A 27,371-nucleotide genomic window follows, 5' to 3' on the forward strand; every position below is an offset into this window, starting at 1 on the left:
GATGGATCACTTGAAGTCAGGAGTTCAAGACCAGACTGGCCAACATGGCGAAACACTGTTTCTACTAAAAATACAAAAAAATTAGCCAGGCATGGTGGCTCATGCCTGTAATCCTAGCTACTTGGGAAGCTGAGGTGGGAGGAGGATCACTTGAACCCAGGAGGCAGAGGTTGCAGTGAGCCGAGATCGCACCACTACACTCCAGCCTTGGTGAGAGTAAGATTCTGTCAAAAAAAAAAAAAAAAGAATGCTTCTAAATGTTGGGGTGAAGAAGGCTTTTGTCCATCCTGTGCTAATTATGACCTTTTTATTCTGTTTTTTTGATCCTTTGACATCTTGGGGCCTTGCTGACCCTGGAAGGACTGCTTACTCCCAGGGTAGAAGGTATTACTATTTGAACCACTAGACTGAGTCAAAATGATCTGTCCTCACCAACGTTGATAGGCATTATTCTTCCAATTCCTTGAAGGTCTCAATAGAACAAAAAGACTGGGGAAGGGCAAATTTGCTCTTTCTTCTGGAGCTAGGACATCCAGCTTCAGATCTCTGACATCAGAACTGCAGGTTCTCAATCCTGGGACTCTGGGACTTACATTAGTGTTCCCCATCCCACTCTACTCAAAGATATATTGCTGTTCCCCACCCCACTCTACCCAAGATACCTGACTTGAGTCACTCAGAAGACTAGGTAAGGGTTTATTGAGGGAGCTGGCAACCCACCCCTGACATGTGTGACTCAGCCAGAACCAGAGCATAGGAACCTCATTGCCTTCACCCTAGTGCTGCCATATAGAGCAGCTGGAGCCTCTCCTGTGGACTCAAGCCTAACAGTGGGCGTTCCCTTGGGAAGGTAGGATCATCTCCACCTCTTTCTCTTCGTTTCTTTATCGGTACAGTGGAGATGGTAATAATAGTACCGAAATCTTGGGGTTATCATAAAGATTAAAGTAATTAAAATATGTGAAGTGCTTAGACCATGCCTGGTGCATAGCAGGCACTTTATAATCATTTACTTCAATAAAAACACAGGTACTGGAGCCAAAGGCTTGACCTTAATTGATATGTGAACCAGGTAAAAGTCACTTAGCCATTCTGAGTTTCAGTTTTCTTATTTGTAAAACGAAAGTAAAATAGTACCTATCTTGAAGGGTTTTCATGAAGATTAAATAAGCTAATAGGAAGAAATCACCATAACAGCCTGGCACCACAAATGTTAGTTAATAAATCTTGGCAAGCTGGGCACTGTGGCTCACACCTGTAATCTTAGCCCTTTGGGAGGCTGAGGCGGGTGGATCACCCGAGGTCAGGAGTTCGAGACCAGCATGGCCAACATGGTGAAACCCCATCTCTACCAAAATCCAAAAAAAATTAACCGGGTGTGGTGACAGGTGCCTGTAAACCCAGCTATTCGGGAAGCTGAAGCAGGAGAACTGCTTGAACATGGGAGGTGGAGGTTGCAGTGAGCTGAGATTGCGGCATTGCACTCCAGCCTGGGCAACAAGAACAAACCTCTGTCTCAAAATCAATCAATCTTGGCAACCAACACGGGTTCCACCTGGCAAAGGTTTTGGCTCTGTGGGGTAATGCTGCCCTCTGCCGGACAATTAGGTTTCCTGCTTTGTTTGTTTTAATAAACTGTTGGGTTCGTTCCCAAAGTCCCATCCCACCCAGCAAAAAGGCTAACATTCTTCAAAAAGATTATTTTCTCAGAATACGTTTCTGAGAAAATGAGTACAAATATGATTTGTTGATTCGCCATCCGCAAATGGCTTTCCTCATTTGAGGAACAAATGGGCCACTTGGAAACTTACTTGGGTTGCAATTTTATTTCCAATTTTATCTTTATGAAGAAATCCAGGCCGAGTTCAGTGGCTCACACCTGTCATCCCAGCACTTTGGGAGGCCGAGGCGGGCAGATCGCTTGAGCCCAGGAGTTCGAGACCAGCCTGGGAAATATGGAGAAACCTCGTCTGTACAAAAACTACAAAAATTAGCCGAGCGTGGTGGCGTACATCTGTAGTCCCAGCTACTCGGTAGGCTAAAGTGGGAGATCACGCAAGCCCGAGAGGTCAAGGCTGTAGTGAGCCGTGATAGTGCCATTGCTCTCCAGCCTGGGCGACAGAAGATAAGGAAGAGAAGACAAAGAGGAGGAGAGGAGAGGGGAAGAGAGAGGAGGAGACGGGAGGAGAGGGGAGGAGAGGGGAGGAGAGGGGAGGAGAGGGGAGGAGAGGGGAGGAGAGGGGAGGAGAGGGGAGGGGATGGGAGGAGAGGGGAGGGGACAGGGAAATCCAGCTATGTTGGCTGGGCGTAGTGACGCCTGTAATCCCAGCACTTTGACAGGCCAAGGCAGGCGGATCACTTGAGGTCAGGAGTTCGGGACCAGCGTGGCCAACATGGTGAAGCCCCATCTCTACTAAAAATACATAAATTAGCCAGGTGTGGTGTCGCGCGCGTGTAATCTCAGCTACATGGGAGGCTGAGGCAGGAGAATCGCTTGATCCCGGGAGGCGGAGGTTGCAGGGAGTTGAGATCATGCCACTGCACCCCAGCCTGGGGGACAGAGTGAGATTCCGTCTAAAAAAAGAAAAAAGAAAGGAAAAAAAAGAAAAAAGAAAAGAAAGAAAAGAAAAACAAATACAAATAAAAATAAAATCAGCTATGTTGAGATATTGCTGCTTAATTTTTTTAAAACTTTTCTTTTTCTTCTTAAACTCAATAGTAAGAATATGCTTAAATTTTCAGATTTTCCTTATTATTGCTTTCCTATAAGTTGAGAATATTGTGATAAGTGCCTAATCTGGTAATTTGCACACATATTGTATTCTCTTGGCACAGCTATAGTGTGATAAAATAAATAAATGAAATGTCATAGCAGAGCAAAAAGTAGAGCACTTGAAACACTGCGGTGTGCTAGTTGCCTCACTGTGGTTTGTGATGTGCCCAAAGCAAGGGGAAGTAATGAGAACACCACACAAGGTCTCTGTCCAGACTCTTCAACTCTGATCTTTGGACCACAAAAGCAGCCATAAAATACATAAATGAATGAGTGCAACTGCGCTCTCATAAAACTTTATTCATAAATGTTGAAATCTAAATTTCACATAATTTTCAAATACTACAAAATATCATTCTTTTTATTTTTCTCAATTGTTAACAAAAGTTAAAACCATATACAAAAACAGGCTGCTGAACAATTTGGGCACAGAATCTGTAGTTGTGGACTACACAACTACAGATCTGGTCTAGAGTCATCCACCAAGAGCAGCCAGATCCCAAGGGGACAGAATGGTGATTTAAACAGAAATATCATGGGGACACTACTGCTGCATTCTTTAGACCCTTGAGGGTGTCACTCATCTCTGCTATTCCCCTTGATGCAGTATTTTGTCTTATTCTCTCTCTTGACTAGGGATACAGTTATTTATACACACACACACACACACACACACACATATATATATATACTTTAAGTTCTAGGATACGTGTGCACAATATGCAGGTTTGTTACATAGATATATATATATGCCATGTTGGTTTGCTGCACCCATTAACTCGTCATTTACATTAGGTATTTATCCTAATGCTATCCCTCTCCCAGCCCCCAACCCTACAACAGGACCCAGTGTGTGATGTTCCCCATCCTGTGGCCAAGTGTTCTTATTGTTCAGTACCCACCTATGAGTGAGAACATGCGGTGTTGGTTTGTCTGTCCTTGTGATAGTTTGCTCAGAATGATGGTTTCCAGCTTCATCCATATCCCTGCAAAGGACATGAACTCGTCTTTTTTATGGCCGCATAGTATTCCATGGTGTATATGTGCCACATTTTCTTAATCCAGTCTATCACTGATGGACATTTGGGTTGGTTCCAAGTCTTTGCTATTGTGAATAGTGCCACAATAAACATACGTATGCATTTGTCTTTTTAGTAGCATGATTTATAATTCTTTGGGTATACACCCAGTAATGAGATCACTGGGTCAAATGGTATTTCTAGTTCTAGATCCTTGAGGAATCACCACACTGTCTTCCACAATGGTTAAGCTAGTTTACACTCCCACCAACAGTGTAAAACCATTCCCATTTCTCCACATCCTCTCCAGCATCTGTTGTTTCCTGAGTTTTTAATGATCGCCATTCTAACTGGTGTGAGATGGTATCTCATTGTGGTTTTGATTTTCATTTCTCTGATGACCAGTGATGATGAGCATTTTTTCATGTGTCTGTTGGCTGCATAAATGTCTTCTTTCGTGAAGTGTCTGTTCATATACTTTGTCCACTGTTTGATGGGATTGTTTGGTTTTTTTCTTGTAAATTTGTTTAAGTTCTTTGTAGATTCTGGATATTAGTCCTTTCTCAGATGGGTAGATTGCAAAAAATTTCTCCCATTATGTAGATTACCTGTTCACTCTGATGGTAGTTTCTTTTGCTGTGCAGAAGCTCCTTAGTTTAACTAGATCCCATTTGTCTGTTTTGGCTCTTGCTGCCATTGCTTTTGGTGTGTTAGTCATGAAATCCTTGCCCATGCCTATGTCCTGAATGGTATTGCCTAGGTTTTCTTCTAGGGTTTTTATGCTTTTAGGTCTAACATTTAAGTCTTGAATCCACCTTGAATTAGCTTTTGTATAAGGTGTGAGGAAGGGATCCAGTTTCAGCTTTCCACATATGGCTAGCCAGTTTTCCCAGCACAATTTATTAAATAGGGAATTTTTTTCCCATTTATAGTTTTCATCAGGTTGTCAAAGAGCAGATGGTTGTAGATGTGTGGTGTTATTTCTGAGGCCTCTGTTATGTTCCATCGGTCTCTATCTCTGTTTTTGTACCAGTACCATGCTGTTTTGGTTACTGTAGCCTTGTATCTTGAAGTACTGTAGTTTGAAGTCAGGTAGTGTGATACCTCCAGCTTTGTTCTTTTTACTTAGGATTGTCTTGGCAATGAGGGCTCTTTTGTGGTTCCATGAACTTAAAAGTAGTTTTTTCCAATTCTGTTAAGTCATTGGTAGCTTGATGGGGATAGCATTGAATCTATAAATTACCTTTTCATTGGCCATTTTCATGGCCATGTATGGCCATTTTCAGGATATTGATTTATCATGAAATTCATCAATATCATATTTCATGATATTGATTCTTCCTATCCATGAGCATGGAATTTTCTTCCATTTGTTTGTGTCCTCCTTTATTTTGTTGAACACTGCTTTGAAGTTCTCCTTGAAGAGGTCCTTCACATCCCTTGTAAGTTGGATTCCTAGGTATTTTGTTCTCTTTGTAGCAATTGTGAATGGGACTTCACTGATGATTTGGCTCTCTGTTTGTCTGTTATTGGTGTATAAGAATCCCTGTGATTTTTGCACATTGATTTTTTATCCTGAGGCTTCCCTAAAGTTGCTTATCAGCTTCAGGAGCCTTTTTTTTTTTTTTTTTTTTTTTTTTTAAGACAGAGTTTTGCTCTTGTTACCCAGTCTGGAGTGCAGTGGCACGATACGAGCTTACCGCAACCTCCGCCTACGGGGTTCAAGCGATTCTCCTGCCTCAGCCTCCTGAATAGCTGGGATTACAGGCATACACCATCACACCTGACTAATTTTGTATTTTTAGTAGAGACGGGGTTTCTCCATGTTGGTTAGCTTGGTCTCGAACTCCAAACCTCAGGTGATCCAACCACTTTCCGAAAGTGCTAGAATTCCCAAAGTGCTAGGATTACAGGCGTGAGTCACCAGCGCCCGGTCAGACTAGGGGTATAGTTTTAGGCTTCTGCTTGGCTTTCCTTTTCTGTGATGAATTTCACCTCACAGTCTTAGGATATGGTGAGGAGTTTTAGGCATCGATCTTCATATGGGATATTATTCTACAGTTTTCTCTTGTAAAATCTTTGTCTTGCTTTGGTATCAGGGCAATTGTAGCCTCATAGAATGAGTTAGGGAATACTCCCTCCTCTTCAAGGTTTTGGCAGGATTAACAAGGATTACTATTCGTTCTCTAAATATTTGATAGAGAAGTCAAGTCCAAGGCTTTTTTTTTTTTTTTTTTTTTTTTTGGCAGGAGATATTGGGTTACTGATTCAGTCTCCTTACTAGTTACTAGTCTATTCAGATTTTCACTTTCTTTGTGATTTAGTCTTGGTAGGGTTCATGTTCCTAGGAATTTATCCATTTCATCCAAGTTATCCAATATGTTGGTGTACAATTGTTCTTAGCACTCTCTTACAATCCTATTCATTTATTTCTTTGAGACAGGATCTCATCTGTCACCTAGGCTAGAGTGCAGTGGTGTGATCTAGGCTCATTACAACCTCCACCTCCCAGGTTCAAGCGATCCTCCTACCTCAGCCTCCTCAGTAGCTGGGACAACAGGCTTTCGCCACCAAGATGGGCTGAATTTTCTTCTTTCTTTCTTTCTTTCTTTAATTTATTTATTTTTTTCTTTCCTTTTTATCTTTTTTTTTTTTTTTTTGTAAAGACCGGGTTTGACCATATCTCCCAGGCTGGTCTTGAACTCCTGAGCTAAAGTGATTCACCTGCCTGAACCTCCCGAGTAGCTGGGATTACAGGGGCCTACCACCACACCCGGCTAATGTTTTTTGTATTTTTAGTAGAGATGGTTTCACCATGTTGGCCAGGTTAGTCTTGAACTCCTAACCTCAAGTGATCTGCATGCCTCGGCCTCCCAAAGTGCTGGGATTATAGGTGTGAGCCACTTCACCCTGCCAATCGTTTTCATTTTGACTGGATCCAATAGTAATGTCCCCACTTCCATTTCTGATTTTCGTAATTTGAGTATTCTCTCTTTTTTTCTTAGTCACTCCATAAAGTTTGTCAATTTTATCTTTCAAAAAACCAACTTTCAGTTTTGTTGATTTTCTCCATTTTTGTATTTTCTGTTTTATTTATTTCTGAATTAATCTTTCTTTCTTTCCTTCCTAGGGTTTAATTTGTTCTTTTCTAGTGCCTAAATTGTAAATTTAGATTGCTAATTTGAGGTCCTTTGGGTGTTTTTTGTTTTGTTTTCTTTTGAGAGGGAGTCTCGCTCTTGTTGCCCGGGCTGGAGTGCAATGGTGCGATCTCGGCTCACTGCAACCTCTGCCTCCCAGGTTTAAGCAATTCTCTTGCTTCAGCCTCCCAAGTCGCTGGGATTACAGGCGCCTGCCACCACAACCGGCTAATTTTGTATTTTCAGCAGAGACAGGGTTTCTCCCTGTTGTTCAGGCTAGTCTCGAACTCCTGACCTCAGGTGATTGGCTCACCTCAGCCTCCCAAAGTGCTGGGATTACAGGCATTAACCGCGACGCCTGGCTTTCTTTAGGTTTTTTTCATGTAAGCATTTCACACTATAAATTTCCCTGTTAGCACTGCTTTCACTGCATCCCAAAGTTTGGCTATGCTGTGTTTTCATTTTCATTCATTTCTGAGTACAGCTGAGCCTTGAACAACATGGGTTTGAACTGCAAGGGTGCACTTATACAGGAATTGTTTTCAATAAGTACAGTAGGTCCTCTGATTTCATTAATTCTGCATCTGTAACCAAAGGCAGATTGAAAATACAGTCTTCACAGAGCGCAAACCCTGAGGATACAGCGGCCTAACTTTTTTAATGCCCAGGTTTTACAGGGCCAACTGCAAGACTTGACTCTGTGTGGATTTTGGCCTACTTATGGGGTCCTGGAACCAATCCCCTGTGGATACTGACACCCAACTGTATTTTCTGATTTCTCTTGTGGTTTCTTCTTTAACCCACTGGTTGTTTAAGCAAATATCTGAATCTCTTCAAATACCTGAGACTGGATAATTTATTAAAAAGAGACATTTATTTCTCTCAGTTCTCAAGGCTGGGGTGTCCAAGGTCAAGTCATCAGCCCATTCAGTGTCTAAGGAGGGCCCAGTCTCTCCTTCCAAGATGACACAACGTTGCTTCATCTTTCAGAGGGGAAGAACATTGTGTCCCCACACGGAGGAGACGGAGGGAATGAACCCACTCAAGTCCTTTTCTAAGGGCTCTAATTTCATCCATAAGGACTTCTACCCTCAGGAGATAATCGCCTCCTAAAGAATCCACCTTTTTACCCTTTTTTTTTTTTTTTTTTTTTTTTTTTTGAGACAGGGTCTCATTCTATTGCCCCTACGGCAGTGCAGTAGCCTGTAGCCTGATCATGGCTCACTGCAGCCTTGACCTCCCAGGCTCAACCAGTCCTCCTGCTTCAGCCTCCTGAGTAGCTGGGACTACAGGCCTGCACCACCACGCCCACCGAATTTGGTGTTTTTTCTAGAGACACGTTTTGCCATTTTGCCCTGGCTGGTCTTGAACTCCTGGGCTCGAACAATCTGACTGCCTTTCCCTTCCAAAGTGCTGGGATGACAGCGTTAGCCACCACCCCAGGCCAGTGCCCACCTCTTAATACTATCATATTGGCAAATAAATTTCAGCATATAAATTTTGGGGGACATTCAGACCATAGCAGTGTGTTCTTTACTTTCCAAAAAGAAAACAGGTCAGTTTATCAGTTTTCCTTGTATTATTGATTTTTAACTCGATTTTGTTGTGGTCAGAGAAGACATTTGATAATACGCTGTTCGCCCTTCGCCAGCCTCGACGACTCTGGGTGAGGGGGCAAGAGGGGCCCTCGCAGGATTCCTGAGCGGCCAGGGATCCCAAAGAATACCTGCGCGACTGGGCGGAGGACCCGACGGGGTCCCAGGATCGTGGGCTGTGGGCCCTGACGCCTCGGAGCACTCCCTGTTCCGAGCGGGCCCGACGTGGTGGAAGCTCGGGAGCTCGGCAGCCGGGAGAGGCAGCAGGCGAAGAGGCTCCGGGATCCCGATCCGAGCACGACGACCCCGGGCTGGCGGTGCGGGCTGGAAGCCGGCGGGCATGGCTGGGCCGGGCTCTTGGGGCAGCCAGGCGCCTCTGCCGGCGTCTACGGCCATACCACCCTGAACGCGCCCGATCTCGTCTGATCTCGGAAGCTAAGCAGGGTCGGGCCTGGTTAGTACTTGGATGGGAGACCGCCTGGGAATACCGGGTGCTGTAGGCTTTTTGGCTTGCTTTCTTCTCTTTCTTTCTTTTCTACCTTCCTTTCTTCCCTTCTCTCACTCACTCTTCTTTCTTTCTTTCTTTCCTTCTTTCTCTCTTTCTTTCCTTTCTTTCTTTCTTTCCTTCTTTCTTTCTCTCTCCCTCTTTCTATCTCGCTCTTTCTCTCTCTTTTGCTTTCCTTCTTACTTTCATTCTTTTCTGTTTCTTCCCTTGCTATCTTTCCTTTCTTTCTTTGTCTCTCTCTCTTTCTTTCTTTCGTTCTGCTGTCTTTCCTTCTTTCTTTCTTTCTACCTCTCTATCTTTCTTTCTATCCTTCCTCCTTTCTTTCCTTCTTTCTTTCTCTCTCCCTCTCTCTTGCTTGCTCTTTCTTTCTTTCCTTCTTTCTTTCATTCTTTTCTTTTTCTTCCCTTGCTATCTTCCTTTTCTTTCTTCTCGTTCTTTCTTCTTTCTTGCTTTCCTTCTTTCTTTCTTTCTCCTATCTCTCTGTCTCTTTCTTTCTCTCTCTTTCTCTTTCTTTATTTCGTTCTTTCCTTCTTTCTTGCTTTTCTTTCTCACTTTCTTTTCTTCCTTTCTTTCTTTCTTTCTTCTATTTGCTCCTTTCTTTCTTTCCTTTCTTTCTTTCTTTCTTTCTTTCTTTCTTTCTTTCCTTCCTTCCTTCCTTCCTTCCTTCCTTCCTTCTTTCTTTCCTTCCTTCTTTGTTTCTTTCCTTCTTTCTTTCTGTCTTTCCTTTTTCTTCCAGAAGGAGTCTCGCTGTCACCCAGCCTGGAGTGCAGTGGCAAGATCTCGGCTCACTGCAAGCTCCGCCTCCCGGGTTCACGCCATTCTCCTGCCTCAGCCTACCAAACAGCTGGGACTACAGGCGCCCGCCACCACGCCCGGCTCATGTTTCGTAGTTTTAGTGGAGACGGGGTTTCACCGTGTTAGCCAGGCTGGTCTGGATCTCCTGACGTCGTGATCCACCCGCCTCGGCCTCCCAAAGTGCTGGGATCACAGGCGTGATCCACCGCGCCCGGCCTGCTGTAGGCTTTTGTGGCTTCCCCTCTCCCTCCCTTGCCCCTACTATCGCCATGCTTCCCAACCTCCCCGGACTCTGCTCCCCCCTTGTCGCCCGCCTACACCCCCGCCGCAGCCGGGGACCTCCTCCTGGGGGTCCGCCACCAAAGCAGCACCGGGCAGCGGCATCCCACCGCTTCCGCCTCGCCGCCGCCCGGCCAGGAGCCCGGCTCCAGCCCTGGAGGGCAGGAGGCCGGACCCCAAAGGCGCAGGCGCGGGTTCCCTGCCGTTCCCGGCGCCTTCCCGCTCCCGGAACGCACAGGCGATTCAATCCATTCACCGGGCGGGCGCCGCCGCAACCTTCCAAACCGGGGGAAGGGGCGGGCAGGGCCAGCGGGTGCCACAGACGCCAGCCGAGACCTCCGCTCCAGAACGCAGGGGCTGCTTTATCCGGGGGAAGGACATTGCTTCGCCAGCAACCAGGAAAACAGTCCCTGTGCACCCGGATTCCCATTGCCACCAACTTCGTGTAAACTCCAGTCCCGAGGACACGCCAGAGACCCAGGCCTCGGGCCCCGTGGGCACGCCCGGTGCCACGGCTCCCGCCAAAAGGGCGGGCGCACTCTGCAAATCAAGGGGCCCACCGCACCGCACCAAGAGCACAGGGAGGTGCCAACACAGGAAGGAGCCTACGAAACCCACCCCCAAAGCAAGCAATTAATCCAAGACAAAACCCGTCTCAGCGCTCCGTTGCTCCTCTCGCATGGACGGCCTGGCCACCCTGTTCTGGCCCAGCCCAAGCCCCCTCCACCCTATCCCGGCCTGCTCAAAAGGGCCCTGCCTACGGGAGCAGGGCGCTCCCTCTCCAAGGCTCTATCGCTCTCGCTCTCTAGCTCCCTGCCCCTCTCTCTTCTGGGTTTGCCCCTGCACCTCGCGCTATTTCTGTCGCCTTTCCTCTGTCTCTCCCTCTCTGTCTGTCTTTCTCGCTCTCTCTGTCCCTCTCTCTATCTCTGCCTCTCTGTCTCTTTCCCTCTCCACCTCCCCTGTCTCTCTCGATCGCTGTCTCTCTCCCTCCCTCGGTTTCAATCTCTCCATCTATCTCTTCCTTGCTCTCCTTCAAGCCGTTTCTGTGTGCACGTGTGTGTGTGTGCGTGTGTGTGTGTGTGTGTGTGTGTGTCTGTGTGTGAGCGCGCGCGCGTGTGTGGGTTCCCGCGCGCGAGCGCCCGGGTGTGTCTGTGTGTGGGGCTGTGGATTTGCTGCTGGTGGTGGTGGGGTGTTTCTGGGTTTCTCTCAGCCCCTCTCGCCGGGGATCAGGCTGCCGGCTCTAGTGCCAGCCCGGGGCAAAGCAGGGCCATCCCCCAACACCCCAGCCCCCACGCCCTCTTGCCCACCGGCCGGGTCTTGGTCGGGACAAGCGACCGTGGTGGGGGCGTTGTGAGAAAAAGGCCAGGCGCGGCTGGGCCGGCTGTTCGCCCTTGGCCAGCCCTGACGCCTCTGGGGGGGTGGGCCAAGAGGGGGCCTCGCAGGAGCTCCCCCAGCGGCCAGGGATCCAAAAGAATACCTCCACGACAGGGCGGAGGACCCGCCGGGGTCCCAGGATCGTGGGCCCTGGGCCCTGACGCCTCGGAGCACTCCCTGTTCCGAGCGGGCCCGACGTGGTGGAAGCTCGGGAGCTCGGCAGCCGGGGGAAGGCCGCGGGCGAGCGGCTCGGGGGTCCCGATCCGAGCCCGGCGACCCCGGGCTGGCGGTGCGGGCTGGAAGCCGGCGGGCATGGCTGGGCCGGGCTCTTGGGGCAGCCAGGCGCCTCTGCCGGCGTCTACGGCCATACCACCCTGAACGCGCCCGATCTCGTCTGATCTCGGAAGCTAAGCAGGGTCGGGCCTGGTTAGTACTTGGATGGGAGACCGCCTGGGAATACCGGGTGCTGTAGGCTTTTTGGCTTGCTTTCTTCTCTTTCTTTCTTTTCTACCTTCCTTTCTTCCCTTCTCTCACTCACTCTTCTTTCCTTCTTTCTTTCCTTCTTTCTCTCTTTCTTTCCTTTCTTTCTTTCTTTCCTTCTTTCTTTCTATCTCTCCCTCTTTCTATCTCGCTCTTTCTCTCTCTTTTGCTTTCCTTCTTACTTTCATTCTTTTCTGTTTCTTCCCTTGCTATCTTTCCTTTCTTTCTTTGTCTCTCTCTCTTTCTCTTTCTTTCTTCCTTCCTTCCTTTCTTCCTTCCTCTCTATCTATCACTCTTTCTTTCTTTCCTTCCTTCTTTCTTTCTCTCTTTGTTTTCTTTCTTTCTTTCCTTCTTTCTCTCTCTCTCTCTTTCTCGCTCTTTCTCTCTTTCTTTCCTTCTTTTCTTTTTCTTCCCTTGCTATCTTTGTTTTCTTTCTTTCTCTTTTCTTTTCTTTCCTTCTTTCTTTCTTTCTCCTATCTCTCTGTCTCTTTCTTTCTCTTTCTTTATTGCATTCTTTCCTTTTCTCTTGCTTTTCTTTCTCACTTTCTTCCTTTCTCTTTCTTTCTTTCTTTCTTTCTTTGTTTCATTCTTTCTTCGGTCTTTGCCTCTTTCTTCCTTTCTTTCTTTCCTTCTTACTTTCATTCTTTTCTTTTTCTTCCCTTACTATCTTTCCCTTCTTTCTTTCTCTCTCTTTCTTTCTCTCTCTTTCTTTCTCTCTCTCTCTCTCTTTCTCTCTCACTCTTTCTTTCTTTCTTTCTTTCCTACTTGGTTTCTTTCTTTCTTTCCTTTTTCTTCCAGACGGAGTCTCACTCTGTCACCCAACCTGGAGTGCAGTGGCAAGATCTGGGCCCACTGCAAGCTCCGCCTCCCGGGTTCACGCCATTCTCCTGCCTCAGCCTCCTGAGTAGCTGGGATTACAGGCATGCACCACCACACCTGGCTAATTTTGTATTTTTAGTAGAGACGGGGCTTCTCCATGTTGGTTAGCTTGGTCTTGGTCTGGAACTCCCAACTTCAGGCGATCCACCCACTTTCCCAAAGTGCTAGGATACCCAAAGTGCTAGGATTACAGGCGTGAGTCACCAGCGCCCGGTCAGACTAGGGGTATAGTTTTAGGCTTCTGCTTGGCTTTCCTTTTCTGTGATGAATTTCACCTCACAGTCTTAGGATATGGTGAGGAGTTTTAGGCATCGATCTTCATATGGGATATTATTCTACAGTTTTCTCTTGTAAAATCTTTGTCTTGCTTTGGTATCAGGGCAATTGTAGCCTCATAGAATGAGTTAGGGAATACTCCCTCCTCTTCAAGGTTTTGGCAGGATTAACAAGGATTACTATTCGTTCTCTAAATATTTGATAGAGAAGTCAAGTCCAAGGCTTTTTTTTTTTTTTTTTTTTTGGCAGGAGATATTGGGTTACTGATTCAGTCTCCTTACTAGTTACTAGTCTATTCAGATTTTCACTTTCTTTGTGATTTAGTCTTGGTAGGGTTCATGTTCCTAGGAATTTATCCATTTCATCCAAGTTATCCAATATGTTGGTGTACAATTGTTCTTAGCACTCTCTTACAATCCTATTCATTTATTTCTTTGAGACAGGATCTCATCTGTCACCTAGGCTAGAGTGCAGTGGTGTGATCTAGGCTCATTACAACCTCCACCTCCCAGGTTCAAGCGATCCTCCTACCTCAGCCTCCTCAGTAGCTGGGACAACAGGCTTTCGCCACCAAGATGGGCTGAATTTTCTTCTTTCTTTCTTTCTTTCTTTAATTTATTTATTTTTTTCTTTCCTTTTTATCTTTTTTTTTTTTTTTGGTAAAGACCGGGTTTGACCATATCTCCCAGGCTGGTCTTGAACTCCTGAGCTAAAGTGATTCACCTGCCTGAACCTCCCGAGTAGCTGGGATTACAGGGGCCTACCACCACACCCGGCTAATGTTTTTTGTATTTTTAGTAGAGATGGTTTCACCATGTTGGCCAGGTTAGTCTTGAACTCCTAACCTCAAGTGATCTGCATGCCTCGGCCTCCCAAAGTGCTGGGATTATAGGTGTGAGCCACTTCACCCTGCCAATCGTTTTCATTTTGACTGGATCCAATAGTAATGTCCCCACTTCCATTTCTCATTTTCGTAATTTGAGTATTCTCTCTTTTTTTCTTAGTCACTCCATAAAGTTTGTCAATTTTATCTTTTAAAAAACCAACTTTCAGTTTTGTTGATTTTCTCCATTTTTGTATTTTCTGTTTTATTTATTTCTGAATTAATCTTTCTTTCTTTCCTTCCTAGGGTTTAATTTGTTCTTTTCTAGTGCCTAAATTGTAAATTTAGATTGCTAATTTGAGGTCCTTTGGGTGTTTTTTGTTTTGTTTTCTTTTGAGAGGGAGTCTCGCTCTTGTTGCCCGGGCTGGAGTGCAATGGTGCGATCTCGGCTCACTGCAACCTCTGCCTCCCAGGTTTAAGCAATTCTCTTGCTTCAGCCTCCCAAGTCGCTGGGATTACAGGCGCCTGCCACCACAACCGGCTAATTTTGTATTTTCAGCAGAGACAGGGTTTCTCCCTGTTGTTCAGGCTAGTCTCGAACTCCTGACCTCAGGTGATTGGCTCACCTCAGCCTCCCAAAGTGCTGGGATTACAGGCATTAACCGCGACGCCTGGCTTTCTTTAGGTTTTTTTCATGTAAGCATTTCACACTATAAATTTCCCTGTTAGCACTGCTTTCACTGCATCCCAAAGTTTGGCTGTGCTGTGTTTTCATTTTCATTCATTTCTGAGTACAGCTGAGCCTTGAACAACATGGGTTTGAACTGCAAGGGTGCACTTATACAGGAATTGTTTTCAATAAGTACAGTAGGTCCTCTGATTTCATTAATTCTGCATCTGTAACCAAAGGCAGATTGAAAATACAGTCTTCACAGAGCGCAAACCCTGAGGATACAGCGGCCTAACTTTTTTAATGCCCAGGTTTTACAGGGCCAACTGCAAGACTTGACTCTGTGTGGATTTTGGCCTACTTATGGGGTCCTGGAACCAATCCCCTGTGGATACTGACACCCAACTGTATTTTCTGATTTCTCTTGTGGTTTCTTCTTTAACCCACTGGTTGTTTAAGCAAATATCTGAATCTCTTCAAATACCTGAGACTGGATAATTTATTAAAAAGAGACATTTATTTCTCTCAGTTCTCAAGGCTGGGGTGTCCAAGGTCAAGTCATCAGCCCATTCAGTGTCTAAGGAGGGCCCAGTCTCTCCTTCCAAGATGACACAACGTTGCTTCATCTTTCAGAGGGGAAGAACATTGTGTCCCCACACGGAGGAGACGGAGGGAATGAACCCACTCAAGTCCTTTTCTAAGGGCTCTAATTTCATCCATAAGGACTTCTACCCTCAGGAGATAATCGCCTCCTAAAGAATCCACCTTTTTACCCTTTTTTTTTTTTTTTTTTTTTTTTTTTTTTTTTTTTTTGAGACAGGGTCTCATTCTATTGCCCCTACGGCAGTGCAGTAGCCTGTAGCCTGATCATGGCTCACTGCAGCCTTGACCTCCCAGGCTCAACCAGTCCTCCTGCTTCAGCCTCCTGAGTAGCTGGGACTACAGGCCTGCACCACCACGCCCACCGAATTTGGTGTTTTTTCTAGAGACACGTTTTGCCATTTTGCCCTGGCTGGTCTTGAACTCCTGGGCTCGAACAATCTGACTGCCTTTCCCTTCCAAAGTGCTGGGATGACAGCGTTAGCCACCACCCCAGGCCAGTGCCCACCTCTTAATACTATCATATTGGCAAATAAATTTCAGCATATAAATTTTGGGGGACATTCAGACCATAGCAGTGTGTTCTTTACTTTCCAAAAAGAAAACAGGTCAGTTTATCAGTTTTCCTTGTATTATTGATTTTTAACTCGATTTTGTTGTGGTCAGAGAAGACATTTGATAATACGCTGTTCGCCCTTCGCCAGCCTCGACGACTCTGGGTGAGGGGGCAAGAGGGGCCCTCGCAGGATTCCTGAGCGGCCAGGGATCCCAAAGAATACCTGCGCGACTGGGCGGAGGACCCGACGGGGTCCCAGGATCGTGGGCTGTGGGCCCTGACGCCTCGGAGCACTCCCTGTTCCGAGCGGGCCCGACGTGGTGGAAGCTCGGGAGCTCGGCAGCCGGGAGAGGCAGCAGGCGAAGAGGCTCCGGGATCCCGATCCGAGCACGACGACCCCGGGCTGGCGGTGCGGGCTGGAAGCCGGCGGGCATGGCTGGGCCGGGCTCTTGGGGCAGCCAGGCGCCTCTGCCGGCGTCTATGGCCATACCACCCTGAACGCGCCCGATCTCGTCTGATCTCGGAAGCTAAGCAGGGTCGGGCCTGGTTAGTACTTGGATGGGAGACCGCCTGGGAATACCGGGTGCTGTAGGCTTTTTGGCTTGCTTTCTTCTCTTTCTTTCTTTTCTACCTTCCTTTCTTCCCTTCTCTCACTCACTCTTCTTTCTTTCTTTCTTTCCTTCTTTCTCTCTTTCTTTCCTTTCTTTCTTTCTTTCCTTCTTTCTTTCTATCTCTCCCTCTTTCTATCTCGCTCTTTCTCTCTCTTTTGCTTTCCTTCTTACTTTCATTCTTTTCTGTTTCTTCCCTTGCTATCTTTCCTTTCTTTCTTTGTCTCTCTCTCTTTCTTTCTTTCGTTCTGCTGTCTTTCCTTCTTTCTTTCTTTCTACCTCTCTATCTTTCTTTCTATCCTTCCTCCTTTCTTTCCTTCTTTCTTTCTCTCTCCCTCTCTCTTGCTTGCTCTTTCTTTCTTTCCTTCTTTCTTTCATTCTTTTCTTTTTCTTCCCTTGCTATCTTCCTTTTCTTTCTTCTCGTTCTTTCTTCTTTCTTGCTTTCCTTCTTTCTTTCTTTCTCCTATCTCTCTGTCTCTTTCTTTCTCTCTCTTTCTCTTTCTTTATTTCGTTCTTTCCTTCTTTCTTGCTTTTCTTTCTCACTTTCTTTTCTTCCTTTCTTTCTTTCTTTCTTTCTTCTATTTGCTCCTTTCTTTCTTTCCTTTCTTTCTTTCTTTCTTTCTTTCTTTCTTTCTTTCTTTCTTTCTTTCTTTCCTTCCTTCCTTCCTTCCTTCCTTCCTTCCTTCTTTCTTTCCTTCCTTCTTTGTTTCTTTCCTTCTTTCTTTCTGTCTTTCCTTTTTCTTCCAGAAGGAGTCTCGCTGTCACCCAGCCTGGAGTGCAGTGGCAAGATCTCGGCTCACTGCAAGCTCCGCCTCCCGGGTTCACGCCATTCTCCTGCCTCAGCCTACCAAACAGCTGGGACTACAGGCGCCCGCCACCACGCCCGGCTCATGTTTCGTAGTTTTAGTGGAGACGGGGTTTCACCGTGTTAGCCAGGCTGGTCTGGATCTCCTGACGTCGTGATCCACCCGCCTCGGCCTCCCAAAGTGCTGGGATTACAGGCGTGATCCACCGCGCCCGGCCTGCTGTAGGCTTTTGTGGCTTCCCCTCTCCCTCCCTTGCCCCTACTATCGCCATGCTTCCCAACCTCCCCGGACTCTGCTCCCCCCTTGTCGCCCGCCTACACCCCCGCCGCAGCCGGGGACCTCCTCCTGGGGGTCCGCCACCAAAGCAGCACCGGGCAGCGGCATCCCACCGCTTCCGCCTCGCCGCCGCCCGGCCAGGAGCCCGGCTCCAGCCCTGGAGGGCAGGAGGCCGGACCCCAAAGGCGCAGGCGCGGGTTCCCTGCCGTTCCCGGCGCCTTCCCGCTCCCGGAACGCACAGGCGATTCAATCCATTCACCGGGCGGGCGCCGCCGCAACCTTCCAAACCGGGGGAAGGGGCGGGCAGGGCCAGCGGGTGCCACAGACGCCAGCCGAGACCTCCGCTCCAGAACGCAGGGGCTGCTTTATCCGGGGGAAGGACATTGCTTCGCCAGCAACCAGGAAAACAGTCCCTGTGCACCCGGATTCCCATTGCCACCAACTTCGTGTAAACTCCAGTCCCGAGGACACGCCAGAGACCCAGGCCTCGGGCCCCGTGGGCACGCCCGGTGCCACGGCTCCCGCCAAAAGGGCGGGCGCACTCTGCAAATCAAGGGGCCCACCGCACCGCACCAAGAGCACAGGGAGGTGCCAACACAGGAAGGAGCCTACGAAACCCACCCCCAAAGCAAGCAATTAATCCAAGACAAAACCCGTCTCAGCGCTCCGTTGCTCCTCTCGCATGGACGGCCTGGCCACCCTGTTCTGGCCCAGCCCAAGCCCCCTCCACCCTATCCCGGCCTGCTCAAAAGGGCCCTGCCTACGGGAGCAGGGCGCTCCCTCTCCAAGGCTCTATCGCTCTCGCTCTCTAGCTCCCTGCCCCTCTCTCTTCTGGGTTTGCCCCTGCACCTCGCGCTATTTCTGTCGCCTTTCCTCTGTCTCTCCCTCTCTGTCTGTCTTTCTCGCTCTCTCTGTCCCTCTCTCTATCTCTGCCTCTCTGTCTCTTTCCCTCTCCACCTCCCCTGTCTCTCTCGATCGCTGTCTCTCTCCCTCCCTCGGTTTCAATCTCTCCATCTATCTCTTCCTTGCTCTCCTTCAAGCCGTTTCTGTGTGCACGTGTGTGTGTGTGCGTGTGTGTGTGTGTGTGTGTGTGTGTCTGTGTGTGAGCGCGCGCGCGTGTGTGGGTTCCCGCGCGCGAGCGCCCGGGTGTGTCTGTGTGTGGGGCTGTGGATTTGCTGCTGGTGGTGGTGGGGTGTTTCTGGGTTTCTCTCAGCCCCTCTCGCCGGGGATCAGGCTGCCGGCTCTAGTGCCAGCCCGGGGCAAAGCAGGGCCATCCCCCAACACCCCAGCCCCCACGCCCTCTTGCCCACCGGCCGGGTCTTGGTCGGGACAAGCGACCGTGGTGGGGGCGTTGTGAGAAAAAGGCCAGGCGCGGCTGGGCCGGCTGTTCGCCCTTGGCCAGCCCTGACGCCTCTGGGGGGGTGGGCCAAGAGGGGGCCTCGCAGGAGCTCCCCCAGCGGCCAGGGATCCAAAAGAATACCTCCACGACAGGGCGGAGGACCCGCCGGGGTCCCAGGATCGTGGGCCCTGGGCCCTGACGCCTCGGAGCACTCCCTGTTCCGAGCGGGCCCGACGTGGTGGAAGCTCGGGAGCTCGGCAGCCGGGGGAAGGCCGCGGGCGAGCGGCTCGGGGGTCCCGATCCGAGCCCGGCGACCCCGGGCTGGCGGTGCGGGCTGGAAGCCGGCGGGCATGGCTGGGCCGGGCTCTTGGGGCAGCCAGGCGCCTCTGCCGGCGTCTACGGCCATACCACCCTGAACGCGCCCGATCTCGTCTGATCTCGGAAGCTAAGCAGGGTCGGGCCTGGTTAGTACTTGGATGGGAGACCGCCTGGGAATACCGGGTGCTGTAGGCTTTTTGGCTTGCTTTCTTCTCTTTCTTTCTTTTCTACCTTCCTTTCTTCCCTTCTCTCACTCACTCTTCTTTCCTTCTTTCTTTCCTTCTTTCTCTCTTTCTTTCCTTTCTTTCTTTCTTTCCTTCTTTCTTTCTATCTCTCCCTCTTTCTATCTCGCTCTTTCTCTCTCTTTTGCTTTCCTTCTTACTTTCATTCTTTTCTGTTTCTTCCCTTGCTATCTTTCCTTTCTTTCTTTGTCTCTCTCTCTTTCTCTTTCTTTCTTCCTTCCTTCCTTTCTTCCTTCCTCTCTATCTATCACTCTTTCTTTCTTTCCTTCCTTCTTTCTTTCTCTCTTTGTTTTCTTTCTTTCTTTCCTTCTTTCTCTCTCTCTCTCTTTCTCGCTCTTTCTCTCTTTCTTTCCTTCTTTTCTTTTTCTTCCCTTGCTATCTTTGTTTTCTTTCTTTCTCTTTTCTTTTCTTTCCTTCTTTCTTTCTTTCTCCTATCTCTCTGTCTCTTTCTTTCTCTTTCTTTATTGCATTCTTTCCTTTTCTCTTGCTTTTCTTTCTCACTTTCTTCCTTTCTCTTTCTTTCTTTCTTTCTTTCTTTGTTTCATTCTTTCTTCGGTCTTTGCCTCTTTCTTCCTTTCTTTCTTTCCTTCTTACTTTCATTCTTTTCTTTTTCTTCCCTTACTATCTTTCCCTTCTTTCTTTCTCTCTCTTTCTTTCTCTCTCTTTCTTTCTCTCTCTCTCTCTCTCTTTCTCTCTCACTCTTTCTTTCTTTCTTTCTTTCCTACTTGGTTTCTTTCTTTCTTTCCTTTTTCTTCCAGACGGAGTCTCACTCTGTCACCCAACCTGGAGTGCAGTGGCAAGATCTGGGCCCACTGCAAGCTCCGCCTCCCGGGTTCACGCCATTCTCCTGCCTCAGCCTCCTGAGTAGCTGGGATTACAGGCATGCACCACCACACCTGGCTAATTTTGTATTTTTAGTAGAGACGGGGCTTCTCCATGTTGGTTAGCTTGGTCTTGGTCTGGAACTCCCAACTTCAGGCGATCCACCCACTTTCCCAAAGTGCTAGGATACCCAAAGTGCTAGGATTACAGGCGTGAGTCACCAGCGCCCGGTCAGACTAGGGGTATAGTTTTAGGCTTCTGCTTGGCTTTCCTTTTCTGTGATGAATTTCACCTCACAGTCTTAGGATATGGTGAGGAGTTTTAGGCATCGATCTTCATATGGGATATTATTCTACAGTTTTCTCTTGTAAAATCTTTGTCTTGCTTTGGTATCAGGGCAATTGTAGCCTCATAGAATGAGTTAGGGAATACTCCCTCCTCTTCAAGGTTTTGGCAGGATTAACAAGGATTACTATTCGTTCTCTAAATATTTGATAGAGAAGTCAAGTCCAAGGCTTTTTTTTTTTTTTTTTTTTTTTTGGCAGGAGATATTGGGTTACTGATTCAGTCTCCTTACTAGTTACTAGTCTATTCAGATTTTCACTTTCTTTGTGATTTAGTCTTGGTAGGGTTCATGTTCCTAGGAATTTATCCATTTCATCCAAGTTATCCAATATGTTGGTGTACAATTGTTCTTAGCACTCTCTTACAATCCTATTCATTTATTTCTTTGAGACAGGATCTCATCTGTCACCTAGGCTAGAGTGCAGTGGTGTGATCTAGGCTCATTACAACCTCCACCTCCCAGGTTCAAGCGATCCTCCTACCTCAGCCTCCTCAGTAGCTGGGACAACAGGCTTTCGCCACCAAGATGGGCTGAATTTTCTTCTTTCTTTCTTTCTTTCTTTAATTTATTTATTTTTTTCTTTCCTTTTTATCTTTTTTTTTTTTTTTTGGTAAAGACCGGGTTTGACCATATCTCCCAGGCTGGTCTTGAACTCCTGAGCTAAAGTGATTCACCTGCCTGAACCTCCCGAGTAGCTGGGATTACAGGGGCCTACCACCACACCCGGCTAATGTTTTTTGTATTTTTAGTAGAGATGGTTTCACCATGTTGGCCAGGTTAGTCTTGAACTCCTAACCTCAAGTGATCTGCATGCCTCGGCCTCCCAAAGTGCTGGGATTATAGGTGTGAGCCACTTCACCCTGCCAATCGTTTTCATTTTGACTGGATCCAATAGTAATGTCCCCACTTCCATTTCTCATTTTCGTAATTTGAGTATTCTCTCTTTTTTTCTTAGTCACTCCATAAAGTTTGTCAATTTTATCTTTTAAAAAACCAACTTTCAGTTTTGTTGATTTTCTCCATTTTTGTATTTTCTGTTTTATTTATTTCTGAATTAATCTTTCTTTCTTTCCTTCCTAGGGTTTAATTTGTTCTTTTCTAGTGCCTAAATTGTAAATTTAGATTGCTAATTTGAGGTCCTTTGGGTGTTTTTTGTTTTGTTTTCTTTTGAGAGGGAGTCTCGCTCTTGTTGCCCGGGCTGGAGTGCAATGGTGCGATCTCGGCTCACTGCAACCTCTGCCTCCCAGGTTTAAGCAATTCTCTTGCTTCAGCCTCCCAAGTCGCTGGGATTACAGGCGCCTGCCACCACAACCGGCTAATTTTGTATTTTCAGCAGAGACAGGGTTTCTCCCTGTTGTTCAGGCTAGTCTCGAACTCCTGACCTCAGGTGATTGGCTCACCTCAGCCTCCCAAAGTGCTGGGATTACAGGCATTAACCGCGACGCCTGGCTTTCTTTAGGTTTTTTTCATGTAAGCATTTCACACTATAAATTTCCCTGTTAGCACTGCTTTCACTGCATCCCAAAGTTTGGCTATGCTGTGTTTTCATTTTCATTCATTTCTGAGTACAGCTGAGCCTTGAACAACATGGGTTTGAACTGCAAGGGTGCACTTATACAGGAATTGTTTTCAATAAGTACAGTAGGTCCTCTGATTTCATTAATTCTGCATCTGTAACCAAAGGCAGATTGAAAATACAGTCTTCACAGAGCGCAAACCCTGAGGATACAGCGGCCTAACTTTTTTAATGCCCAGGTTTTACAGGGCCAACTGCAAGACTTGACTCTGTGTGGATTTTGGCCTACTTATGGGGTCCTGGAACCAATCCCCTGTGGATACTGACACCCAACTGTATTTTCTGATTTCTCTTGTGGTTTCTTCTTTAACCCACTGGTTGTTTAAGCAAATATCTGAATCTCTTCAAATACCTGAGACTGGATAATTTATTAAAAAGAGACATTTATTTCTCTCAGTTCTCAAGGCTGGGGTGTCCAAGGTCAAGTCATCAGCCCATTCAGTGTCTAAGGAGGGCCCAGTCTCTCCTTCCAAGATGACACAACGTTGCTTCATCTTTCAGAGGGGAAGAACATTGTGTCCCCACACGGAGGAGACGGAGGGAATGAACCCACTCAAGTCCTTTTCTAAGGGCTCTAGTTTCATCCATAAGGACTTCTACCCTCAGGAGATAATCGCCTCCTAAAGAATCCACCTTTTTACCCTTTTTTTTTTTTTTTTTTTTTTTTTTGAGACAGGGTCTCATTCTATTGCCCCTACGGCAGTGCAGTAGCCTGTAGCCTGATCATGGCTCACTGCAGCCTTGACCTCCCAGGCTCAACCAGTCCTCCTGCTTCAGCCTCCTGAGTAGCTGGGACTACAGGCCTGCACCACCACGCCCACCGAATTTGGTGTTTTTTCTAGAGACACGTTTTGCCATTTTGCCCTGGCTGGTCTTGAACTCCTGGGCTCGAACAATCTGACTGCCTTTCCCTTCCAAAGTGCTGGGATGACAGCGTTAGCCACCACCCCAGGCCAGTGCCCACCTCTTAATACTATCATATTGGCAAATAAATTTCAGCATATAAATTTTGGGGGACATTCAGACCATAGCAGTGTGTTCTTTACTTTCCAAAAAGAAAACAGGTCAGTTTATCAGTTTTCCTTGTATTATTGATTTTTAACTCGATTTTGTTGTGGTCAGAGAAGACATTTGATAATACGCTGTTCGCCCTTCGCCAGCCTCGACGACTCTGGGTGAGGGGGCAAGAGGGGCCCTCGCAGGATTCCTGAGCGGCCAGGGATCCCAAAGAATACCTGCGCGACTGGGCGGAGGACCCGACGGGGTCCCAGGATCGTGGGCTGTGGGCCCTGACGCCTCGGAGCACTCCCTGTTCCGAGCGGGCCCGACGTGGTGGAAGCTCGGGAGCTCGGCAGCCGGGAGAGGCAGCAGGCGAAGAGGCTCCGGGATCCCGATCCGAGCACGACGACCCCGGGCTGGCGGTGCGGGCTGGAAGCCGGCGGGCATGGCTGGGCCGGGCTCTTGGGGCAGCCAGGCGCCTCTGCCGGCGTCTATGGCCATACCACCCTGAACGCGCCCGATCTCGTCTGATCTCGGAAGCTAAGCAGGGTCGGGCCTGGTTAGTACTTGGATGGGAGACCGCCTGGGAATACCGGGTGCTGTAGGCTTTTTGGCTTGCTTTCTTCTCTTTCTTTCTTTTCTACCTTCCTTTCTTCCCTTCTCTCACTCACTCTTCTTTCTTTCTTTCTTTCCTTCTTTCTCTCTTTCTTTCCTTTCTTTCTTTCTTTCCTTCTTTCTTTCTATCTCTCCCTCTTTCTATCTCGCTCTTTCTCTCTCTTTTGCTTTCCTTCTTACTTTCATTCTTTTCTGTTTCTTCCCTTGCTATCTTTCCTTTCTTTCTTTGTCTCTCTCTCTTTCTTTCTTTCGTTCTGCTGTCTTTCCTTCTTTCTTTCTTTCTACCTCTCTATCTTTCTTTCTATCCTTCCTCCTTTCTTTCCTTCTTTCTTTCTCTCTCCCTCTCTCTTGCTTGCTCTTTCTTTCTTTCCTTCTTTCTTTCATTCTTTTCTTTTTCTTCCCTTGCTATCTTCCTTTTCTTTCTTCTCGTTCTTTCTTCTTTCTTGCTTTCCTTCTTTCTTTCTTTCTCCTATCTCTCTGTCTCTTTCTTTCTCTCTCTTTCTCTTTCTTTATTTCGTTCTTTCCTTCTTTCTTGCTTTTCTTTCTCACTTTCTTTTCTTCCTTTCTTTCTTTCTTTCTTTCTTCTATTTGCTCCTTTCTTTCTTTCCTTTCTTTCTTTCTTTCTTTCTTTCTTTCTTTCTTTCTTTCTTTCTTTCTTTCTTTCCTTCCTTCCTTCCTTCCTTCCTTCCTTCCTTCTTTCTTTCCTTCCTTCTTTGTTTCTTTCCTTCTTTCTTTCTGTCTTTCCTTTTTCTTCCAGAAGGAGTCTCGCTGTCACCCAGCCTGGAGTGCAGTGGCAAGATCTCGGCTCACTGCAAGCTCCGCCTCCCGGGTTCACGCCATTCTCCTGCCTCAGCCTACCAAACAGCTGGGACTACAGGCGCCCGCCACCACGCCCGGCTCATGTTTCGTAGTTTTAGTGGAGACGGGGTTTCACCGTGTTAGCCAGGCTGGTCTGGATCTCCTGACGTCGTGATCCACCCGCCTCGGCCTCCCAAAGTGCTGGGATTACAGGCGTGATCCACCGCGCCCGGCCTGCTGTAGGCTTTTGTGGCTTCCCCTCTCCCTCCCTTGCCCCTACTATCGCCATGCTTCCCAACCTCCCCGGACTCTGCTCCCCCCTTGTCGCCCGCCTACACCCCCGCCGCAGCCGGGGACCTCCTCCTGGGGGTCCGCCACCAAAGCAGCACCGGGCAGCGGCATCCCACCGCTTCCGCCTCGCCGCCGCCCGGCCAGGAGCCCGGCTCCAGCCCTGGAGGGCAGGAGGCCGGACCCCAAAGGCGCAGGCGCGGGTTCCCTGCCGTTCCCGGCGCCTTCCCGCTCCCGGAACGCACAGGCGATTCAATCCATTCACCGGGCGGGCGCCGCCGCAACCTTCCAAACCGGGGGAAGGGGCGGGCAGGGCCAGCGGGTGCCACAGACGCCAGCCGAGACCTCCGCTCCAGAACGCAGGGGCTGCTTTATCCGGGGGAAGGACATTGCTTCGCCAGCAACCAGGAAAACAGTCCCTGTGCACCCGGATTCCCATTGCCACCAACTTCGTGTAAACTCCAGTCCCGAGGACACGCCAGAGACCCAGGCCTCGGGCCCCGTGGGCACGCCCGGTGCCACGGCTCCCGCCAAAAGGGCGGGCGCACTCTGCAAATCAAGGGGCCCACCGCACCGCACCAAGAGCACAGGGAGGTGCCAACACAGGAAGGAGCCTACGAAACCCACCCCCAAAGCAAGCAATTAATCCAAGACAAAACCCGTCTCAGCGCTCCGTTGCTCCTCTCGCATGGACGGCCTGGCCACCCTGTTCTGGCCCAGCCCAAGCCCCCTCCACCCTATCCCGGCCTGCTCAAAAGGGCCCTGCCTACGGGAGCAGGGCGCTCCCTCTCCAAGGCTCTATCGCTCTCGCTCTCTAGCTCCCTGCCCCTCTCTCTTCTGGGTTTGCCCCTGCACCTCGCGCTATTTCTGTCGCCTTTCCTCTGTCTCTCCCTCTCTGTCTGTCTTTCTCGCTCTCTCTGTCCCTCTCTCTATCTCTGCCTCTCTGTCTCTTTCCCTCTCCACCTCCCCTGTCTCTCTCGATCGCTGTCTCTCTCCCTCCCTCGGTTTCAATCTCTCCATCTATCTCTTCCTTGCTCTCCTTCAAGCCGTTTCTGTGTGCACGTGTGTGTGTGTGCGTGTGTGTGTGTGTGTGTGTGTGTGTCTGTGTGTGAGCGCGCGCGCGTGTGTGGGTTCCCGCGCGCGAGCGCCCGGGTGTGTCTGTGTGTGGGGCTGTGGATTTGCTGCTGGTGGTGGTGGGGTGTTTCTGGGTTTCTCTCAGCCCCTCTCGCCGGGGATCAGGCTGCCGGCTCTAGTGCCAGCCCGGGGCAAAGCAGGGCCATCCCCCAACACCCCAGCCCCCACGCCCTCTTGCCCACCGGCCGGGTCTTGGTCGGGACAAGCGACCGTGGTGGGGGCGTTGTGAGAAAAAGGCCAGGCGCGGCTGGGCCGGCTGTTCGCCCTTGGCCAGCCCTGACGCCTCTGGGGGGGTGGGCCAAGAGGGGGCCTCGCAGGAGCTCCCCCAGCGGCCAGGGATCCAAAAGAATACCTCCACGACAGGGCGGAGGACCCGCCGGGGTCCCAGGATCGTGGGCCCTGGGCCCTGACGCCTCGGAGCACTCCCTGTTCCGAGCGGGCCCGACGTGGTGGAAGCTCGGGAGCTCGGCAGCCGGGGGAAGGCCGCGGGCGAGCGGCTCGGGGGTCCCGATCCGAGCCCGGCGACCCCGGGCTGGCGGTGCGGGCTGGAAGCCGGCGGGCATGGCTGGGCCGGGCTCTTGGGGCAGCCAGGCGCCTCTGCCGGCGTCTACGGCCATACCACCCTGAACGCGCCCGATCTCGTCTGATCTCGGAAGCTAAGCAGGGTCGGGCCTGGTTAGTACTTGGATGGGAGACCGCCTGGGAATACCGGGTGCTGTAGGCTTTTTGGCTTGCTTTCTTCTCTTTCTTTCTTTTCTACCTTCCTTTCTTCCCTTCTCTCACTCACTCTTCTTTCCTTCTTTCTTTCCTTCTTTCTCTCTTTCTTTCCTTTCTTTCTTTCTTTCCTTCTTTCTTTCTATCTCTCCCTCTTTCTATCTCGCTCTTTCTCTCTCTTTTGCTTTCCTTCTTACTTTCATTCTTTTCTGTTTCTTCCCTTGCTATCTTTCCTTTCTTTCTTTGTCTCTCTCTCTTTCTCTTTCTTTCTTCCTTCCTTCCTTTCTTCCTTCCTCTCTATCTATCACTCTTTCTTTCTTTCCTTCCTTCTTTCTTTCTCTCTTTGTTTTCTTTCTTTCTTTCCTTCTTTCTCTCTCTCTCTCTTTCTCGCTCTTTCTCTCTTTCTTTCCTTCTTTTCTTTTTCTTCCCTTGCTATCTTTGTTTTCTTTCTTTCTCTTTTCTTTTCTTTCCTTCTTTCTTTCTTTCTCCTATCTCTCTGTCTCTTTCTTTCTCTTTCTTTATTGCATTCTTTCCTTTTCTCTTGCTTTTCTTTCTCACTTTCTTCCTTTCTCTTTCTTTCTTTCTTTCTTTCTTTGTTTCATTCTTTCTTCGGTCTTTGCCTCTTTCTTCCTTTCTTTCTTTCCTTCTTACTTTCATTCTTTTCTTTTTCTTCCCTTACTATCTTTCCCTTCTTTCTTTCTCTCTCTTTCTTTCTCTCTCTTTCTTTCT

At 48.5% G+C, this 27,371-nt stretch overlaps 6 non-coding genes across 6 annotated transcripts; all 6 read left to right on the plus strand.

Moving 5' to 3' along the window:
* Window positions 1–8,908: 8,908 nt before the first annotated feature.
* On the plus strand, window positions 8,909–9,027 carry LOC123570564 (5S ribosomal RNA). The gene has a single exon (XR_006694841.1). It is a non-coding gene; the product is annotated as a 5S ribosomal RNA (ribosomal RNA).
* Window positions 9,028–11,833: 2,806 nt separating this feature from the next.
* LOC135969008 (5S ribosomal RNA) lies at window positions 11,834–11,952 on the plus strand. Its single transcript, XR_010584058.1, has one exon. It is a non-coding gene; the product is annotated as a 5S ribosomal RNA (ribosomal RNA).
* Window positions 11,953–16,237: 4,285 nt separating this feature from the next.
* Window positions 16,238–16,356, plus strand: LOC135968900 (5S ribosomal RNA). Its single transcript, XR_010583928.1, has one exon. It is a non-coding gene; the product is annotated as a 5S ribosomal RNA (ribosomal RNA).
* A 2,828-nt stretch (window positions 16,357–19,184) lies between these two features.
* LOC135969046 (5S ribosomal RNA) lies at window positions 19,185–19,303 on the plus strand. Its single transcript, XR_010584110.1, has one exon. It is a non-coding gene; the product is annotated as a 5S ribosomal RNA (ribosomal RNA).
* Window positions 19,304–23,582: 4,279 nt separating this feature from the next.
* Window positions 23,583–23,701, plus strand: LOC135968902 (5S ribosomal RNA). Its single transcript, XR_010583929.1, has one exon. It is a non-coding gene; the product is annotated as a 5S ribosomal RNA (ribosomal RNA).
* Window positions 23,702–26,533: 2,832 nt separating this feature from the next.
* On the plus strand, window positions 26,534–26,652 carry LOC135969139 (5S ribosomal RNA). Its single transcript, XR_010584203.1, has one exon. It is a non-coding gene; the product is annotated as a 5S ribosomal RNA (ribosomal RNA).
* The last annotated feature ends 719 nt before the right edge of the window (window positions 26,653–27,371 follow it).

The sequence above is a fragment of the Macaca fascicularis genome, chromosome 1 (assembly GCF_037993035.2).
Source record: "Macaca fascicularis isolate 582-1 chromosome 1, T2T-MFA8v1.1".
Lineage (NCBI taxonomy): Eukaryota > Metazoa > Chordata > Mammalia > Primates > Cercopithecidae > Macaca > Macaca fascicularis.